The sequence below is a fragment of the Chenopodium album genome, chromosome 26 (genome assembly GCF_948465745.1).
Source record: "Chenopodium album chromosome 26, dcCheAlbu1.1, whole genome shotgun sequence".
In the NCBI taxonomy this organism is placed as follows: Eukaryota; Viridiplantae; Streptophyta; class Magnoliopsida; order Caryophyllales; family Amaranthaceae; genus Chenopodium; species Chenopodium album.
In genome coordinates, this window is record NC_137859.1 from 34,766,775 (window position 1) to 34,787,637 (window position 20,863).

Genomic DNA, 20,863 nt, shown 5'->3' on the forward strand with positions numbered 1-20,863 from the left:
GAGAACCACACCAACTCCGTTCCTAGCTCCACCATTCCTTGTTCTGTGGCTCGTTTCTTGCCCAACATACCATACCTTATACCCCAAAACCAAGCCTCGAGCTCCTTCTCCTGTCCATCTTGTCTCTTGGAGGCACATGATGTTCACGCGTCGTCTTTTCATTACTTCTACCAATTCTGCTGATTTTTCCCGTAAGAGACCCCACATTCCAAGAACCAATCCGCAAACTAAATTCTTTTCTCCCACGCTCCCTCCTGATCCCAACTCCAAGCCCTTGATTATTTGACACCACAATTGGGCAATATGGCGCGTCGCTTCTGGGCGACGACCTAGCAACCCTTACATACTTATCACTGCACCCGGGTCTGGGAAGTGCAGCGCGTCGCTCAGTAGGGAACGCCCCAATGGCACGCCCTTGCTCATTTGACACCACACTCGGGCAATGTGGCGCGTCGCTTCTGGGCGACGACCTAGCAACCCTTGCATACTTATCACTACACCCGGGTCTAGGAAGTGCAGCGCGTCGCTGAGTAGGGAACGCCACCACGAAAATATCTGTTTGGCTCATGTCATGGGATGTGACGAAGTTTTATACTGGCTGTCACTGGCCTACCGTAACCCTCCTCCTTTATCCAGGCTTGGGACTGGCAGCGGGAAACCCACTGGCGGAGTTTAAGTGAAAATATAAAAATTCAAACTTGCAATATACAAATAAATAGGCAATAGAATATACGGAATAATTTATTGACAATTTGTGGGTTATAACTAGACCTGGAAAACGGTTCGTTCGGGTCGGGTTCGGGTCGGGTTCGAGTCGGGTCAATTCGGGTCGCGTCACTTTCGTGTCAGCTAATATTCGGGTCGTGTCAATTCGGGTTAGCACTTCGGGTCATGTTTGGGTTAAGTCCATTCGGGTCGGGTCGATTCGGTTTGGTTAGTTCGGGTTAGGTCAATTTTTAGGACAAATTTTCGGGTCAATTTTGGGTCGGGTCATTTCGGGTTGGGTCAATTCGGGTCAGGTTAGTTTGGGTCAAGTCAAGTTTATGTTGAGTCACCAAAATAAATTCACTTTTAAAAAAAGTTGTAAAAATAAATTAAAATCGTTAAAAAAAAAGATCATGATGAGTACCTAACACTGAGGAACGAAAGAAAGAAGCCCTAAACTAAGTAATTCACCATTTCACCTTATTCACTGTAGGAATCAGGTCGGGTCACTTCGGGTCGATTTGGGTCAATCAATTTGGGTAAAAATTGGGTCGAGTCATTTTAGGTTTCGGGTCAGGTCATTCGGATCGGGTCAGCTCGAGTCATCAGGTCACGTTCGGGTCAGCTCCATTTTGGGTCGGGTTCGGGCGGGTTAGTTCGAGTTCGGGTCATTTTCGGGTCGATGATTTCGGGTCAACTTTCGGGTTGCGGGTCGGGTCAGGATTGCCATATTTAGTTATAACTTCATTGTTGGCTTATTCCACACGTATTAGGAGATGAGGTCTTTGAGACTTATTCCATCCAAGCCTGATTAAACACTTAAACGACCCAGTGTCGCGGAGTAGGAAACGAGATAGTTATAAATATTCTATGAGATTCTGAAGATAATATGTTTTTTTTTTTTTTTTTTTTTTTTTGATATTCCCTCCTTATTTATGTACATATATTTATCTCCAAAAAATTAACATAACTTTGTGACAACAACTCAACAAGACAACAAGTCATCTTATACTTAATTTTAATTGGCCGATTAATTATTTATTTTGTTGTTGGCAAAACTTATTAAAAATAAATTTTCCTTTCTAGAAATAAATTATTTTTTCGGAAATTGATTTTCTGAATTTTTGAAATCTTTTTTATTTTCATAATTAATTATTCTACTATGTGAATTAAGTGTTGCTATGTTGCAAAATTGTTTTTGTCTTCAAATTTGAGGCTGACCCTCCCATCTTTGATGGCTAACATTCCGAGTTTCTATAATTTTAGGTTCGTTATTTTATTGTATAACAACGATATTATTTTTGGTGTTTAGAGAGTGATAGGCCGTCGTCGAGCCTACCAAAGATAAAGTCCTATATATCTTGGTCTCGCTAGCTAATAGCAAGGGTAAGAAAGGGTCGAACCCAAGAGAGGCGTTAAATCAACCACTGAGGTACTACCGTTTAAATAAGCTAAATGAAGTCGAAATTGGTTTGGTTTTATGTAACATATCCTAGTTCAAATCAACTAATTAAGGCTAAAGGGAGATTGACAATATTTAGAGGATTCTCTGGCTCGGGTAACACCACTCAACTTCATCACAAATCACAATTAACATGCACAATTAAGGTAAAATAAGAGGATAAGATAGGGGAATTTATCTAAAGCACCCAACTACTCTCTCAAGCTAGAGGGATTATTTGAATAATGAATACAACCTACTCTCGTGGTTACAAAGCATAAAGCAAGTGTTAAAGCATAATCACGATGACATAAACATTCCCTTGACCGGAAATTCCTATTCTCATGGCATTTCAAGTCAATTAAGCATAGGAGATAACTCAAGTTCATCTCTCGATCCTTTGTTAAGAAAGGTTGGATAATAGTTCAAGCAATGGCACTACAAGAAAACACCTTAATTGCGACGGAAACATTTCGTCGTAAACTATGTAAATTCCGTCGTAAAGTAGGTTTACGACGGACTTCAGTCGTAAACGGTTGTCGGAAAACCCTTTGTAGGAAAATGGCCATTTTACGACGGAATTTCCGTCGTAAACCAACTTTACGACGGAATTAACGACGGAAGTTATATCGTCGGACTTGGAATTGGCCTTTGAAGAAGTTCCGTCGCAAATTTGCGATGGAGTAAGTTCCCTCGCAAATTATATTTTGCGACGGAATTTTACCTCGCAAAATATTACTTGCGACGGAATATTTCGTCGTAATTTATATATTTGCGACGGCGTTTTCCCTCGCAAAATATAATTTACGACGGACAATTCCGTCGCAATATGCATTTGTACGACGGAAAATTCCGTCGCAAATTATATTTTGCGAGGGAACTTTTTCCGTCGCAAAATATAATTTGCGACGAAATATTCCGTCGCAAATTGTATTTCCAGCCCAAAACAAATTTTTGTAATTTTCTGCATTTTCAAACCTGAATTTTTTTTTTGATAAATCGACAAAAAAAAAAAAAAAACTAAATATTGAGTCCTTAAATTGTTGTTTTAAAAAAATTAATTACCGACCTACGAAATTGGGGTTATGTACATATATATACAATAATTATGTCCTAGTACAAAAGATAGTCCACATTTTGGGATCTATACCAAACAAAAGCTAGGTTAGAGTGATTCTATGCTAGACTAAAGCTAAGCTACGCAATCGCCTAGAAACCCTGGCCTGCTCCACCACCACCTAGGTCGTCCCTAGGGTCTCGATGCTGAGGATGAATGGTGGAACATGAGTCGTTGTTGTTGAGACGACTCATCATCTCATCCATACTCTCCTTGTATCTCCTCTCCATTTCAGCCATTCGGGCTTCCATTTGAGTTTGGAGAGCTTGCACCCTGTGTTCCATCTGGTCTTGCATTTGAGAAATGACAGACGGCGTGTATTGCTGTGAAGAACGGGAACCTCGACCCATCTGTTTGCCATAGTAGAGCTCTGCACTTTGGCCAAGTCCCTTCACACGCCCCTTGATATTGCGCCCCCCCACCGACTCCCAATACAACTCATTGGGACTCTTCTGAATCCCCTGACTCCTTGTTTCTTCGAGCTTCTTCTGGTAGGTTTCCTACAAAATATTGAAGATAATAAAAAATATTGTTAAAAAAACAACCAACATCATAAGGTAAGGTTTCTTTCTTCTAACATTCCAATATCACATATTTTTAAGTTCCTAAGGATATAGAAATAAAGAGAAATAAGCACGTAAGTCACTTTTCGACCCTAACTCATCCAAAATCACCCAAATTTGGCCTATATGGCTAAAACCTTGCCTATTTTCTAAGTTTTCAAGCAAATGGACTCGTTCTTTCTTATAACATTCCAATATCACATACTTTTAAGTGCCTAAGGGTAGAAATTAAGAGAAATAAGCACATAAGTCACTTTTCGACCCTAACTCATCCAAAATCACCCAAATTTGGCCTATATGGCTAAAACCATGCCTATTTTCTAAGTTTTCAAGCAAATGGACTCGTTCTTTCTTATAACATTCCAATATCACATACTTTTAAGTGCCTAAGTGTGGAAATTAAGAGAAATAAGCACATAAGTCACTTTTCGACCCTAACTCATCCAAAATCACCTAAATTTGGCCTATATGGCTAAAACCTTGCCTATTTTCTAAGTTTTCAAGCAAATGGACTCGTTCTTTCTTATAACATTCCAATATCACATACTTTTAAGTGCCTAAGTGTGGAAATTAAGAGAAATAAGCACATAAGTCACTTTTCGACCCTAACTCATCCAAAATCACCCAAATTTGGCCTATATGGCTAAAACCATGCCTATTTTCTAAGTTTTCAAGCAAATGGACTCGTTCTTTCTTATAACATTCCAATATCACATACTTTTAAGTGCCTAAGTGTGGAAATTAAGAGAAATAATAAGCACATAAGTCACTTTTCGACCCTAACTCATCCAAAATCACCCAAATTTGGCCTATATGGCTAAAACCATGCCTATTTTCTAAGTTTTCAAGCAAATGGACTCGTTCTTTCTTATAACATTCCAATATCACATACTTTTAAGTGCCTAAGTGTGGAAATTAAGAGAAATAAGCACATAAGTCACTTTTTGACCCTAACTCATCCAAAATCACCCAAATTTGGCCTATATGGCTAAAACCTTGCCTATTTTCTAAGTTTTCAAGCAAATGGACTCGTTCTTTCTTATAACATTCCAATATCACATACTTTTAAGTGCCTAAGGGTAGAAATTAAGAGAAATAAGCACATAAGTCACTTTTCGACCCTAACTCATCCAAAATCACCCAAATTTGGCTTATATGGCTAAAACCTTGCCTATTTTCTAAGTTTTCAAGCAAATGGACTCGTTCTTTCTTATAAAATTCCAATATCACATACTTTTAAGTGCCTAAGGGTATAAATTAATAGAAATAAGCACATAAGTCACTTTTCGACCCTAACTCATCCAAAATCACCCAAATTTGGCCTATATGGCTAAAACCATGCCTATTTTCTAAGTTTTCAAGCAAATGGACTCGTTCTTTCTTATAACATTCCAATATCACATACTTTTAAGTGCCTAAGTGTGGAAATTAAGAGAAATAAGCACATAAGTCACTTTTCGACCCTAACTCATCCAAAATCACCCAAATTTGGCCTATATGGCTAAAACCATGCCTATTTTCTAAGTTTTCAAGCAAATGGACTCGTTCTTTCTTATAACATTCCAATATAACATACTTTTAAGTGCCTAAGTGTGGAAATTAAGAGAAATAATAAGCACATAAGTCACTTTTGGACCCTAACTCATCCAAAATCACCCAAATTTGGCCTATATGGCTAAAACCATGCCTATTTTCTAAGTTTTCAAGCAAATGGACTCGTTCTTTCTTATAACATTCCAATATCACATACTTTTAAGTTCCTAAGTGTTGAAATTAAGAGAAATAAGCACATAAGTCACTTTTCGGCCCTAACTCATCCAAAATCACCCAAATTTGGCCTATATGGCTAAAACCTTGCCTATTTTCTAAGTTTTCAAGCAAATGGACTCGTTCTTTCTTATAACATTCCAATATCACATACTTTTAAGTGACTAAGGGTAGAAATTAAGAGAAATAAGCACATAAGTCACTTTTCGACCCTAACTCATCCAAAATCACCCAAATTTGGCCTATATGGCTAAAACCATGCCTATTTTCTAAGTTTTCAAGCAAATGGACTCGTTCTTTCTTATAACATTCCAATATCACATACTTTTAAGTGCCTAAGTGTGGAAATTGAGAGAAATAAGCACATAAGTCACTTTTCGACCCTAACTCATCCAAAATCACCCAAATTTGGCCTATATGGCTAAAACCATGCCTATTTTCTAAGTTTTCAAGCAAATGGACTCGTTCTTTCTTATAACATTCCAATATCACATACTTTTAAGTGCCTAAGTGTGGAAATTAAGAGAAATAATAAGCACATAAGTCACTTTTCGACCCTAACTCATCCAAAATCACCCAAATTTGGCCTATATGGCTAAAACCATGCCTATTTTCTAAGTTTTCAAGCAAATGGACTCGTTCTTTCTTATAACATTCCAATATCACATACTTTTAAGTGCCTAAGTGTGGAAATTAAGAGAAATAAGCACATAAGTCACTTTTTGACCCTAACTCATCCAAAATCACCCAAATTTGGCCTATATGGCTAAAACCTTGCCTATTTTCTAAGTTTTCAAGCAAATGGACTTGTTCTTTCTTATAACATTCCAATATCACATAATTTTAAGTGCCTAAGGTTAGAAATTAAGAGATATAAGCACATAAGTCACTTTTCGACCCTAACTCATCCAAAATCACCATATAATGAGTTCTACTTTGCTAATTTGCCATATATCATCTCATCATATAATAAGTGTTTACCGCAATCCTTTTTGCTTTGTTGTTGGCAGCCACTTGGCCTTTTCCAGGCACTTCCTTGAAGTGTGTCGACAAGAAAAGATCATGGGGATTTGGTAATTGGCCTTGGTTTTTTGCAGCCTTTATATGTACATGCAGAAAATCATTGAAAACATGTTAGCCCACCAAAATTCATTAATAGACAAATGACTTAATTGTTACTGGACATATTGTAGGAACCTTACCATCCTTCTAGCATGTTGTACTGATGACATTGAACCTTGAAAGTGGGTCGGTTCAACGACATTTTCCATGGATCCGCCTCTTCGGTTCTTCTTGTTTTGTTCCGACCGCTTCTTATATTCTGGATCGGTGGCAACAATTCGCATCATGCCTTCATGGACATCCTTATTAAGCCATCTTGGTTTGCGACCATTCATCCTGTGTGTGATGTTGTAGAACGTGTCACGTAGGCGTTCTGCAAACTTTACGACGAAAGTGTCCTTCACTTGGTTGTTTAACTCAGGTGCCCACTTGAATTTTTTCTGCAAATCAAGAAAATATCTTTATTACAAAATTCAACTCTATCAATATAATTTATGAAACATGTATTATGTTAGGTTAAATTTATCATACGTTGAACAAGTTCCAAAAGTGCTCTCTCGAATCTTCATCAACCTCTCCATAATTCCTCCAAGGCTGAACATAGTAGCCGGTTAGCGAGTCGGAGACCGCATTCTTCACCGGGATATCACCAAACCTATAATAAAGGATAGACATTCATGAAAGTAGATAATCAACAAGAAGTGAACAAAACATGGTTAAAGAAATACAAATTCACTTTATCAAAGTAAATACGAATTTAAGGATATTTCAGTATACAAATACATACGCACCAAAGTGTGGAAGGGTCCAACTCTAGCAAGTCATTAGGATGCGGGTCCTGTAGCTCTTGCTCCTGTTGCTCCTGTTGCCCTTGTACATGCCTAGGAATCTGTCTCCGATTGACGATTTCTTGAGAGGCCCCCAAATCATGTGCCTCCTCTTCCTCCATTGACTCATCTTCGTCATCACGTGCAATCTGAGATTTCCCCTTAGTCTTTCTCCTATTGGACGTTTCTCCTTTATTTCCTCCTCCCATGATGACCACCTGAAAAAGTTGTTAGTACCATGATCACACATTGTAAATTCATAAATTAGAATAAAAAAGACATTAAAATAATAAAATGAGACCAAAAATGTAATGCAATATTAAAAGTCCGAGTAGTCATTAAAAACTAAACATTCGAAGACGATAGTTAAAGGAGTAACTACATATTATCCTCTTCATTACTCTTATCACTACTACCACTATCATTATCACTATCACTAGTGTCATCTAAAAATACATCGATGTCCTCTTCTTCGTCACTGTCACTGGAGCCAATGCTTTCTTCTTCTTCTTCATCGCTTGAGATAATAAAGCCATCGTCATCATCATCATCACTACCAAGTTCATAGTCTGGAATGTCATTTGGTGGACAAAGCGTTGCATGTACTTGTGGTGAAGGACTCTGCAAAAACTCTAAATCCACCGGAGCATCAATCACCGACCTTGCTTGAGTTCTAAAAACAGCCCACCATTGAACCCGATCACGTTTAAGGCTAGGGTAAGATGCATAATACACTTGAGACACTTGGTAAGATAAGACAAATGGATCATACTTGGGATACTTCTTAGTATGATTTACTTCGACAAGCTTGTATTGTTCATGAATGTTCATTCCTTTACCACAATCCATCCAACTACAACTAAACAAAATAGTCTTGTACTCTTTTTCGGGACCGGTGTAGACAAGTTCAATTATGTCGTTTAAAATGCCAAAGTACTCTCCACCGTCCTCACTTGAGACACACACCCCGTAATTCATCGTAGATAATTGTTTGCCATAGGACTGTGTGTGGAAATTAAATCCACCGACAAATATCTGGTTCCAAGTTCGAACACGCTTGAAAGGCCTCATAGACAATGCTCGCAATACATCGGAACTTGGTTTTGTTCTCTCACCTATAACCGTTACAAATACAAATGTCACACTAATTGAAAAGAAATATATTATATTATATTATGACAAATTAATCGATATACAATGTTCCAAAAGTATTATCACCTTGTGATGAAACCAATCAGGGAATTCACCTTCCCATTTCTCCATGACATCTTCTCGGCGCAAGTAAGTCCGAGTACTAAGAATGTAGTCCTCAAACTGCCTAATAGATTAATGACACATGGTTAATCTTTGCAGCAATTATATTAAATTTAAGGGATTTTCAAAAGTCTATCCTAAACATATATACCTTTCGTATTCACCAAGAATGCCGGTATTTCTTAAAACGAACAAATGAGCACGTTCGAGTTCCTTGTCATCTAAATACCGAGTTTTACCCTTATTTGACACACGACCCTTATCCACCCGAACAGCTCTGGGATTTCATCGTTGTCGGCTGGTGAATCCACATCAGCATTCACATTTCGACCTAGATCTCGTGTTTTTGTGTCAACTGAGGGCTGAAAATAATTGGAGCAGAAGTTTGATATCTCTTCAGTGAGATAAGCGTTGCATATGGAACCTTCAACACGAGCCTTATTACCAATTTTTCGTTTCAGGTGATTCAGGAACCTGTAATTATGTTTATGTAGCCGTAGAAGTATAAGTAATGAAAAGCAATGAAAGAGATGAAAGTAATAGTTAAGAAAGGACCTTTGATTTACCTTTCGAAAGGATACATCCACCGATATTGAACAGGTCCACATAACTTGCCCTCATATGGCAAATGAATTGGTAAATGCTCCATGGAGTTAAATAAAGATGGGGGGAAAACCTTCTCAAGCTTGCACAGGATCTCAGCTATGTTTTTTTCCAATCGCTCCATGTCGCTTACTGTAATTGTGTAGCAACATAAATCGCGAAAGAATTGGCTTATCTCTGTAATTGCATTCCATATATGGGTGGGGAGCAATTCTCTCAAAGCAGTGGGCAACAACCTCTCCATGAACACGTGACAATCATGACTTTTCATTCCATGTAACTTACCTGATTGCAAATCAACGCATCGGCTCAAATTGGAAGCGTAACCATCAGGAAACCGAAGCTGTTTGACCCACTCACACAAAACCTTTCTCTGAGCCTTGTCAAGAGCAAATGGAGCCTTTGGCATGAATTCTTTTCCTCTATCATCCTCTTGAAGATGTAGCTGGGGCCGTTTACAGTATTTAGCAATGTCATTCCGAGCTGATGGCGTGTCACAAGAAAGCTTTTTCACGTCCATTATAGTGTGAATCAACTGATCAAAAAAGTTTTTTTCAACGTGCATGACATCTAAGTTGTGACGAACAAGCAGATGTTTCCAATATGGAAGGTCCCATAGAGTGCTTTGCTTGAACCACCCTTTTTTTGCCTTCTTGAGACGTTTCAGTGCCTCGGGGCCATCTGTTGCTTTAGGGAGGTTTTTCACACATTCCCAAAGTTCCTCTCCTGACATGATGTGAGGTGGTGAACCTTTTTCGACTTTGTTTTTACAAAATGCAGTTTTACTATTTCGAAAAGGATGATTTGTCGGAAGGAATTGACGATGGCAATCAAACCAAGAAACCTTACCACCATTTTCGAGCCAAAATGCTTTGCTTTTTTCCATACAATATGGACAAGCCTTCTTACCGGCTGTGGTCCAACCAGATAACATACCATAAGCCGGGAAGTCACTAACGGTCCATAGGATGGCGGCTCGAAGATTGAAATTTTGTTTTCTCGAAATATCGTAAGTATTTGCCCCAGCTTCCCACAACTGTTTCAACTCGTGTATGAGCGGCTGCATGTAAACATCCAAGTTGCCCTTAGGGTTTTTAGGACCAGGAATAAGTAACGACAGAAACATGAACTGTCTTTTCATACACATTGACGGAGGCAAGTTATAAGGGGTCAAAATGACAGGCCAACATGAATACTGTCCCCCAAATTGACCATGTGGAGCAAATCCATCCGTACATAGGCCAAGTCGAACATTACAAGGTTCAGAGGCAAACTCAGGAAAGCAACTATCTAGGTGTTTCCACGCTTCACTATCGCTAGGGTGTGCCATTGTGCCTTGAACTCGAGGATTTTTAGCATGCCATGTCATTTCCTCAGAAATGTTTTTAGTTGCAAAAAGCCTTTGCAGCCTAGGTGTGATAGGGAAATAAAATAAAACATTCAAAGGCACTAAGCTACCTTTAGAAGTCTTCTTGTATCGGTCGCTGCCACACACCCTACATGTAGATAATTGAGCATCATCTTTCCAAAACAACATACATCCTTTCGGGCATGCATGAATCTTTTCATGGGGCAGCTCTAACCCCTTAACAATTTTCTTGACCTCGTAGAATGTCTCGGCCATGTGGTTGTTGTTAGGAATCGCTTCATTAACCAAAGAAGCAAATCCATCAACACATCTGTGTGGCAAATTATACTCACACTTTAGGCTAGTGATTCTAGAAGCCATCTCTAACACAGACAATGAACTCCCTTCGTATAACGGTTGCTCAGAAGCCCTTAACAAATCAAAAAATGGCTTGGCTTGTGCATTAGGCTCCTCCTCTAATGAAACTGGTGTCTCTTCGGAATGGCCTTGATCTTGAGACTGACCAAAGGCATCCAACACCATTTCACGATATTCATTTGACTGCCTTCTACGAGTTCCTGGAAACCCTTCCCCATGACACATCCACTCGTAGTAATTAGGTAAAAAAACCGCTACGATACAAATGAAGTTTGACCGTATCTGGATCCCAAAAACGTTTGTTTTTGCATTTAAAACATGGACACCTAACTTCATTCGGGTTGCTACTCTCGGGATGATCTTGCACATATTTAAGGAATTCATCTACCCCCTTCAAGAACTTAGGATTAATAGAATTCCCAACCTTCCTTTCGTACATCCAGCAACGTTCTGTTCGTTTCATGATTACAAGTTCTACACAACTAACACATATACCATTAATCGCATTAGTCATAAGCAAAATATATATTCATTATAGATCAAACTGTTATGGAAATGCAAATGAGAAGAGAAATGATTTCCAAGGGTCCTTATCACTCCAACCTAACCCATCCTTGTACGTTCAATCTCACTAGTGAATGTATGCCAGAATTTCAATTCTATGGAAAATCCGGCAGCATCTCCCTACAGTTCCCCAAGTACAAAATATAGGCGATTAGAAACACCTATATATGTACCTAGAGAACATTGTAGAGAAATGAAAAGCAAGGATCTTCCTTAGAATTAAAACAAAGGAATACATTCACCACCTAAGTGAAAATAAACGTACAAGGACAGTCCCAACTGGGGACTATTCAAGACATACTCCTAATGTGTATGCCTTGAACGGGTATCTAGGCATATGATTATGCAAATGATTTTTTTAAAAATATATATACTTAACTAACATACATAATATTAAACAAATATATCAAGATTAAACTAAACAAGAGAAACAAATCAAACCAAACCAAAGTAAACTAATATATCATATTAAACTAAACCAAACCAAACTACCGTTTTATATATTAAATTAAACTAACATATTTCTAAAAAAACTAAACTACAATAAGATACTTTATATTAAAATAAATTAAACTAAAACACATTATATTAACATAAACTTAACTAAACTACATTATGTTACACTAAACTAAACCAAACTTACATTATATTGTTTTTTTTAAAGAGAAGGGAGCAATTAATTACTTATAAGAGATGACCAATGTCACTTAATTAACCAAACTAAAAGTTATTGAATACATTCTAATTATAGTTCAACACACTATCTAACAACCAAAGTAAGATACACACATACATTATATTAGGGTTTGTAATGTAGCTAACCTTTAGATCTGCACTTCTTTTTAACAATTAAACCAACAAAATTGTACAAATCCTACAACAAAATTAAATAAAATACAAATAATTAAGGGTTTATAAGTAAACAAAATTAAATTGAAAAAAAAAGGGGAAAGCAAAGGCAACTTACTGTCAGGTGGTTCAGTCACGGCTAGGGGACGGAGGTGCGGCACATAGGCTGCATTGTGGTGGTTATATGTTAGCTGTTGGTGGTTTTTTTGCACAAAAAAAAAAAAAAAAAAAAAAAAAAAAAAAAAAAAAAAAAAATTAATTCACCAATTGCACACACTTACCTAGACGCGGCGGCTCGCCGGAAACCACCAGGGCTCGACAGCTCTCCCTTCCTCCCTATCTTTCTCTTTCCCGTTCTCTTTCTTCTCTCTCTTTCTTTCCCGTTCTTTTTCTCCTCTCTGTTTCCCGTTCTCTTTCTCGGCGGCTGATGTGCGTCGTCTGCAGGCGTCGCCGGCGTAAAGAAATCACCACCGCCGCCGCGACTTTCTCCTCTCTCCTTCTCTTTCTCTCTCTCCTCGCGCTGCTTCGCTTCTCTCTCTCTCTCTCTGATTTTCAATTATTTCCCCCTTTTTTTTTTAAGGTCGCAACTTTTAATTTTCAAAAAATGACAGTAATATTTACGACGGAATTAATTTCCGTCGTAATTTAAAACTTGCGACGGAATACTCCGTCGCAAAACACTTTACGACGGAATATTCCGTCGCAAGTTTTAAATTACGACGGAAATTAATTCCGTCGTAAATATTACGAGGGAAAATGCGTCGTAATAGAAATTTTCCGTCGCTAAATTGCGACGAAATATTTTCCGTCGAAAATATCCACCTTTACGACGGAAAATCATATCCGTCGTAAGCATTCCGTCGCAATTTAGCCTATTTCTAGTAGTGTGGCCATATACAAGAACTAAGCAATTAAACCACTTAAGCTCAACTAATTAACACCCAACAATTACCAAATTAACACATGCAACAAGTAATAGTTAGTGACTATATTGAGGGTTTTACCCAAACCCTAGAAAATTAGACTACTCACAATCCATGGAGATTAAAGCAATTAAGAATTTCAAGCAACTCATGAACAAGTTTTAAACTAAGAATTAAACCAATTAACAACTTAAGTATGCAAGAATTAAGAAGACAATAAGCAATTAAAGTAGAGAAAATAGAAGAGAAGAGTGAGAAATAAAAAAATTCTAGCGTAGTCGTCAACTACAGACGACTACAGACAACTACGGTCGACTACGATAAAATATTAAATCTAAACCGTTAATGTATTATTTATCTAATCCTAGTCGTCCAATTTGACACCTCAGAAAAATAGTCATCAAGTCTTGTTTGGATTATTTTTTTTGTTCAAGCGCTTTTTTTTTTTTCTTTTATAAAATTGAATTAAAATATCTTCCAAATAATAAATATTTCGTCATCAAACTATATCATAATCAACCTTAAATAACCTTTATATGGTTTTCAATATCATCTTCAACCTAGCTATGCCATCTAAAACATTCATGTTCAACCTACAATATTCATCCTTCAACTACAATTCATCCTTCATAAATTATAATCAATTCATTTATTTGTATTATCGTTTAAAAAATCACTTAATATTTGATCTTTGATTTTTTTTTTTTTTTGAATTGTCGTGTTAACATTGTATTGCTCATATGATTTCAAGATTAATATGCCATTATTGAATGTTAAGAATTAATTTTCTAATTTTATATTTATTTAATGATTTTGGGATTAAATTATGTATTTAGTCGTATTATTTTATGTTTAACTTTGATTAGTCGTATGAATTCATGAGCATTATCTGCCATTATTGAATGTTGAAGCTATATGGCATAATTTTAGGTTGAAGACAAATAAAAAAAAAATTGAAAGGGAAATAAAAAAGATATTTAACTAAAACTAAAAGAGGTGTTTCCGTGATTTTAGCTACTTTTTTATTATATATATATATACTGGTGTTATTTTTGGTACATATATTTTTGTATTTTTGAGGCATTTTATATATATATATATATATATATATATATATATATATATATATATATATATATATATATATATATATATATATATATATATATTTAATTTTATGATATTATACTCACACTCTTAATTTTTATTTTTTTTTTGAAACCAAACTCACACTCTTAATTGACAAGCGTATGATTCAGTTTTTTTTTTTTTTTTTTAAAATTTTTTTTTTCTGGTGGTTTTTTTTAAGCTACAGAGAAGGAGTGATTTGGGGAGGGAATATAATAATATATGATCTTTTCCTATATTTTTATTGTTTCAATTTTGTAAATAAATAAAAATAATCTTAATATGAGGAAGGAATTCTTTTCTACAGATAAAATATTATCCTACAAAGTATGTTAATTAAATTTAGTTTAATTTTTTTATCAACAAATTAATAGTTTTCATTAACAATACTTATAATTTGGTGAGGGCGTACCAGTACAAATATTTCTGTATTTACATACCTTTTTTTTCTCTGTATAATTTTTTTGAGGATTTTTTTTTTAATTTTTTATTATTCGAAATTTCTGTTTTTTGTAATGGACGATTGGACGGTCTATTAAGTATTGTCATACAAACTGAAACGTTGACGAGAAGTTTCACGGACTGACGAGTTGATTTTGTAGAGTATAATGAAAAGAGACCTCCTGCTTAAGCAATTGTTCTCTTTGTTTTTTTTTTTTTTACTTTACCAAATACATTAACACTAAGAACTTGTTTTGTTATACGGAGTACTTTACCAAATACCTACAAAGTCAAACAATTTACAAGAAATTGGTGGGGAGCCGAGATACAATTTGGGCCCCACCCCTCTAGCTATAGCAAACCCGATACTGCTGAAGATGTGATCAGCTGCACGAACATCAATATCCTGAGTTTTAGCGAACGCCTGAGTCTTAGTATTAGTATTATTATTATTATTATTATTATTATTATTATTATTATTATTATTATTATTATTATTATATCAAAAAACAAAACCTACAAAGTCAAACAATTTACAAGAAATTGGTGGGGAGCCAAGATACAATCTGGGCCCCCACCCCTCTAGCTATAGCGAACCCTATCCTGCTGAAGATGTGAGCAGCTGCACGAGCACCAATACTTATTATCATTATTATTTATTTATATATTTTTTTATTTTTTTTTAATGAAAAACTTTTTGTACCAACTATATATCATACCTAGTAGTTATTTTCATTATGTCTACTTCACTACTTATATGAGTAGTTTATACTACTATAACACTACTAGAGCTTAATATTTATGTTGTCAGTAATACACTAGTATGGGCTCCAATCTTTAGGCTTGCCCTTATATTACTATTAGGGCACCTATTTCTCATAAACAGGCCTAAATTCATGGTGAGTTGGTGACTTGCATTAAGTTTAGAGCTGTCAATTCTATCCCGACCCAAATTCAAGCCCGAAGTCATCAAGAGAGAATGAAACAAGTAAACAAGTTAGAGCTTATAAATAAGCATTAGAATGAAACTTAGAGAGCATTAATTGAAAAGTAAATACAGAATAACAACATGAAGTAACAAAGGGATAGCAGGATTGCTTTATTAATGCACTAGTTAAAAAGTAAGGAGTAATATAGAAGGTAAAAAAAAAAAACGTATTGCTAGAATAACACATCATAATAATAATAATAATAATAATAATAATAATAATAATAATAATAATAATAATAATAATAATAATAATAATAATAATAATAAAGTTATAAATAGGATTACTACGTCAACGAACTAGAACGGTAGTAGCAAAGAGGTGGTGCACTAATCAAAATCCCAGACGTGGGATTGTTATAAAATCCAATCGTGATGCCATCGCAATAGACGTTGATATTTTCTGTAACCTTATATTGATCCGAACTCCAATAAAGACCGCGGATCTTAACAATCAAATCCAAAGCTTGGTCCTTGTGAATGGAATCGAAAGGCACACCCGAAACATGTAGTTGTAAATCAATTGTCTTTTGGTTTTGGTTATTATGATCATCAGTTAGGGAAAAAGGTTCAAGCGTTGTCGAACCAAGAAAGTTTCCGTGATACTCAACCCACAATTGGAGAGAATTGAAAAACATAGGTTTGTTGTTTTGGTTCTTGAAGAATAGGGTCAAGTTCAAATCTGCCCCCGTGTTATTACGAGCCACCTCAACCTCAACTGAATTGATTTGAAACGTGAATTTGTCTGATCCAATACCAAGAAAAATAATCAAGCATATTGTCAAAACAGGCACGGTGAATACTGGACAAAGTAACGAACATAGAAATGTATACGCGTCGTCGCCGTGGTTCCTAATTTCTTCCGTCGTCGTATTGTTGATGTCGTCGTTAGAGTTGTTTCCTATCAAATTCTGAGTCAATGTTTCTCTATTACTATCATTATTTTTAGGGTTTTTGTATACCCAGTGCTGCCAATCAATTGGACAACAACTCACCATGGGATTCTCATCTTCATTATTACCATTTGACATGCCTACCATTGTCAATTCTGATGCTTTTACCACTTTTTATTCTGTGATATAATAATATAAGTTTTAAGGCTAGGTACGTATATATATACCAATTACCAAGTATATGATAAAAATATATGGAAAGATATTATGTGTGAGGATATACTTCGTCAATATTAAAAAAAAAAAAAATCTTTTGAGATCTTCTAACACGATTCAAACTCACCTTCTTAACCCTATACATACGCATATAAAATTGTACTTTTATGCATTAAGAGACCTAATAAGATTTTTTTTTTTTTTTTTTGTTTTTCTTTAGAATAAAAGACCTAACAAGATTAGGAAAGTATTATCCCTTTTAAAAAAAAAGTATTATTATAAACAAATACAGAGTATAATAATAGGCTAATTGTCTTAACGACAATAAGTACCATATACGAGATTTTTTTTTTTTTTTTTTTTAAAACCCCTTAATGGGTACCTTAAATTGATAGCTTATCTATCAAAACATACGGATCAGAGAGACCTCGCAAGGGTAAAGGTTCTCCCATATTTGTTCAAATCAAACTTTATCAATAAGAACGAAGTTAACTTATTAAACTTAGAAAACAATGGAGTTTTGGCCAAATGGGTCGTTCTTTTTGGGACGGAGATAGTAGTATGTTTGTATGTATCAAAACCAATGAAATTAAATAGTAATTATAGACGTAATCACGTAATGACATGTCTAAGACTCCTAGCTAAGTAGCTAATGGGACTAAAACAAGCCTCTAGAATTTAACTCCAAGGTTGTAGCGTTAGTGGGTGAACAATTACATTTATCATATATATGGAGTATCATTTCACCATACACAATCTCAAGAAGTAGAGTCGAATTAGATCTGTTATATGGAGTATTATTTCACCATATATGGAAAGATATATGTTTTTGGATCTCCTAGCACGATTAAATTCACCTTTTTAACTTTATACATATGCATATTAAATTTTTTGTATCAATTAAGAGACCTAACAAAATTAGACAAAGTTCTACTCTTTTTGCAGATTTTTGTTCACTAATCAAAACTTTGACATCCTCCAAGGCAGCATTCCCTGAAACAACACCACAGAAAACATAAGTCAGATCAGTACAAAGAGAACAGGAGTAAAATCCAAGCACAGCAATTTAACCCAAAAAATCCAAAAATGACAGTTAGAGTACATGTTACATCCTTCGTTCATTTTTTTTTTTTGAAACCAAGCAACATCCTTCGGTCATTTCATTACAAAAAAATCAACTAATTCAATTAAAACTCAATGTTTTTATTATTTATATACTAAAAATATCAATTTATTTATATATCAATCAAATTCCAATGTAGTACTCATATTGAGAACAGCCTTCAAAAGCATGACCAAATTCAGCATTTAAATTATAGCCTAAAAACTTCAAACAAGTATTAAACCAAACTATGAAAATCAAAACAAAACTACATAGACTAGCCACAGTTAGAAGAGTTTAGCAGTGAGTTGTTCAAGGGGTAGGAGATTATGCCACAGCCTGCCTACATTTGAATCGATCTCTAAACACCAAAAATCTGAGAAAGCAAATGCTAAAACTCCCACTGATATTAGCCTCAAGCAGACCCCTAGACACTATTGGAAGGCACCTACTATAGCTAGGTTGCTACAAGTCAGAGATTCTACAGCAAGCCTTGGAGTTGTTCGTGATTCTGTGGGGGACGTTGTGGTTGCAACCTGTTTTAAAATTAGTGGTTGTCTTGAGGTAGATGTCCTTGAGGCTTTGGCAGCTAGGCAATCTATCTCTATTGCGTTGGAGACGGGTTTTAACAAGCTTATACTAGAGTCTGACAGCCTTAAGTTGATAAATTACTTAAAGCACAGCAAGTTCGAACACACAAGCTTTGGCCTTATCGTGAAAGATATCCTCCACCTAGCTAATTTTTGTAGTTTGATTGAATACTCACATGTAGGCAGGCTGGGAAATGGAATGGCGCATAAATTAGCTAAGCTCAGTTGTAATTGTGAGGGGATATGGTTTGGTTGGAGGAGGTACCTGGAGCAGGGTGTAAATGGGTGATTGGTGGGAATGCAGCTGCTGTTGTGTTTGGAGAGGTGGCAATACATTCTTTTTTTTTTTTTTTTTGGTGAAGAAGAGAGACAAAGTCTCTAAGAAACAAAAAGAAACACAAACACACTAGGACAAAAACAGAACAAAAACGAAACAAAACAAACACACTAAATAGCAACAAGCAGCGATGTTGCTTTATTTAAACTAACACTAAAGCTAAGGCATAGCAGCAGGCACCATCCTCGGACGACGCATACCCCCCAAATCCTCCAATAAAATAGCACGAAGGTCCAACGGGACCGCCTCAAGAATCATCACTCCAATTGAAGTATTGAACCCTTCGATGCCCCGCATTCCAAGCTATAGCAAGCCCACGCATCACACCTAACAACTCAGCCTTTGTGCAGGAACAAACACCACAATTAGAGGCAAACATCTCGAACAATTCTCCTCTATGCCCCCGGATTAATCCACCTGCTCCTGCCTGCCCAGGATTCCCTTTCGAAGCCCCATCCGTGTTCAACTTAACCCAATCCTCCTTTGGGAAAGCCCACCCAACTAACCTCTCCACCCTAGCACTCCCCGCAGCTCTACCAATCCTACCAAAATCCCTCTCAAGAGCCTTATTAACCTCACCAACTCTAGCATAGATGAAGGCTATCTGCAATACATTCTTTTTAAGGCTACTTATAGAATGCACAGATGGGGAATACTGAAATCCAACTTCCAAAACATACTTGAAAATAAAGGCAATTGAGAATTGACATACAGTATAATAATCAAGTTCAAATCACTAACTGCACCTCAACCCAAATATCCTTTTGAACAACCCATTAATAACACAACCAATCAATAACACATAACTTAATTTCTTACCTCAGATCAGTCTCCTCTTCTTCAACCAACCAAATGCATAGCCAAACACGATACTCGCTACCACAAGCATAACCACTAACATCGCAATCGAGCCTCCCTGAAATTCATTTATGCCCGACAGAAGAAGATTTCAATATTCAATCTAAATTAGATAAGCTTTCACAAACACTAGATTGCTCACATAAATTCATTATGTACATAAGCTAGTTCGACAGAGGTCATAAAATTAATTTCTATACTAACAATCATCCATTCAATCTAAATTAGTAGATCCATTCAAGCTTATATAACAATTTTCCAATCAATCTAACTAATCTTACTAAAATAAATTTGTATTTTAACTAATCAACTCACCCAACCGATATTTTTTCCGCTTAACTTTAGAATACTTGCAATTCCACCGAAAAACGCCCCAACACCAAACACCAAGGAACAGAGCTGGAAATAAAGGGTGAATCGGTCTCTGTCACTGAGCGGCGGCGGCGGCGGCGGCGCCCGATCTTCACCGCCGTCATTGCCGATAAAAGGTTCAGTCGACATTAGAGAGGGATAATAATTTGATTGAATATACCTAATAGGCTAATACGGAGTACTACGTATTACTTTAGTTATTTTGGAGTTAAATTAACAATTAGGACTAAATTTTTTGACTTTTTACTCTTTGGGACCTCAACTTTTTTCTTTCCCCATTTGGACCTATGGTTAATTCTCAAACAATTTTACCCATCTTACTAACCAACCTAAGAATTAATTGGAGTAAAAAAAAAAAAAAAAAGGTTCAGTATGGTATTTCCAAAACAAATTAGATTGTTAATATCAACTTTAAAACTCTCTTTTTAAAAAACTAGAGTGTTCCCGTGCAAAATGCACGGGATATATAAGGAAAAATATAAGTCCCCTCTCTGTCTGTCTCTCCGAGTTTACCTCCGTTACTTTTTATTCGCAACT

At 36.1% G+C, this 20,863-nt stretch overlaps 1 long non-coding RNA gene across 1 annotated transcript; it reads right to left on the reverse strand.

Moving 5' to 3' along the window:
• Nucleotides 1-17,773: 17,773 nt before the first annotated feature.
• On the reverse strand, nt 17,774-20,511 carry LOC145618652 (uncharacterized). The gene is made up of 3 exons (XR_014107960.1): nt 20,270-20,511; nt 19,916-20,012; nt 17,774-18,060 (listed from the first exon to the last, which is right to left on the reverse strand). It is a non-coding gene; the product is annotated as an uncharacterized LOC145618652 (long non-coding RNA).
• Nucleotides 20,512-20,863: the final 352 nt, after the last annotated feature.